The sequence below is a fragment of the Cebus imitator genome, unplaced genomic scaffold (genome assembly GCF_001604975.1).
Source record: "Cebus imitator isolate Cc_AM_T3 unplaced genomic scaffold, Cebus_imitator-1.0 Scaffold215, whole genome shotgun sequence".
NCBI classification, from domain to species: Eukaryota; Metazoa; Chordata; class Mammalia; order Primates; family Cebidae; genus Cebus; species Cebus imitator.
In genome coordinates this window covers 1,022,379-1,023,965 of record NW_016107530.1, presented here as the reverse complement: position 1 = coordinate 1,023,965, position 1,587 = coordinate 1,022,379, and positions in this window count along the sequence as shown.

Genomic DNA, 1,587 nt, shown 5'->3' with positions numbered 1-1,587 from the left:
CCCAGCTAATTTTTTGTATTTTTAGTAGAGACGGGGTTTCACCATGTAGACCAGGATGGTCTCGATCTCTTGACCTCGTGATCCACCCGCCTCGGCCTCCCAAAGTGCCGGGATTACAGGCTTGAGCCACCGCGCCCGGCCTTAGAGTGGATTTTTTTAAATATATGCCCTACTTACCAGAAACACACCTTATATATAAGGATATCTGATAAAATTATAAGGATGAAGAAATATATTATAGAAACACTATTCAAAATAAAGCTAGTGTAATTACACTAAAATTAGGAAAATACACATTACGGCAAAAAAACAGAAACAAAACATACATTTCAAGGAAAGAAAGCCATAGACCAAACTCTGTCATGAACAAAAATGCAAAAATCCCAAGCAAAATACTAACAGGTAGAATTAAGCAATACACTGTTTAAATTATTTATTTATTTATTTTGTAGAAACAAAATCTTACCATGTTGCCCAGGCTGGTCTTAAACTCCTGGCCTCGGGCAATCCTCTTTCCTCAGCCTCTCAAAGCACCGGGATTACAGGCATGAGCCACTGCACCTGGCCAGAGTAATTAATATTTTTAAAAAGCAATACATCACAACCAAGTTGGGTTTATTCCAGAAATGCAAGGCTGATTTAACATTTGAAAATCAATTAATGTAAATTTACCACATTAACAGAATAAAGACAAAGATCATATGACCATCATAGCAGATTATATTTTCCAACTATCCCTGCAACAATATGTCCCAGCTGCCATGCTCTTTTTCCAACTTGACCTTGGCACTCTTCCATCAAGAGCTGAAGTCTACGTCCCCTCCCTCTGGAACCTGGGTGGACATTGGTGACTCCTTGACCAACAGAGTACAGCAGAAGTGGCCATGCATAACTCCTAAGGTTGGATCCCAAAAACACCCTGTATTTCCTTAAGTGTAAGAAGCCACAGAAAGAGGCCACTTGAAGGAGTTGTGGACGGTGATCCCAGCAGAAGTCCAGCCAACAGCCAGCATCAACTGCCAGACACAAGAAAGGGAGGACACTTTCATATGACTCCAGCTCCCAGCCTTTGGTTTTCCAGCCAAGGCCACAGCCATGGGAGGCAAGTGCAGTGCAGTGCAGAGACAAGGCATCCTCAACGTTCTTCGTCCATTTCCCAACTAACAGAATCTGTGCCATGACAAAATTTTTTGGCACCACTACATTTGGAGGTCATTTGTTTTGTAGACATAGTAACAAGAGGAGAGGGGCTGCTAGGGCTTTAAGAGTGTTCACTTCCTTAGTCCGGGTGCTGGTGGAACAGACGTCACCATTCTGTGATCATTGACGACCTCTACACTTTTGATCTGCACACTAGTCTATATGTGGGTGGCACTTGCACAAAAAGAACTCAAACAAGAATACCAAAGAAAAGGGGGCGGGAACGCAGAGCAATTTTCCTCTTGTAACTGTAGAGAAAGAGATAGATTGGTGCTGAGAAATCAGAACATCCCTTATTTTGCCCTCTGTTTTCTCTGTAAAGACCATCTCAGGGAGGGGTGTGTTCAGGGGCATGGGCCACTTGGAGGAGGAAGATGGCCATAGTTC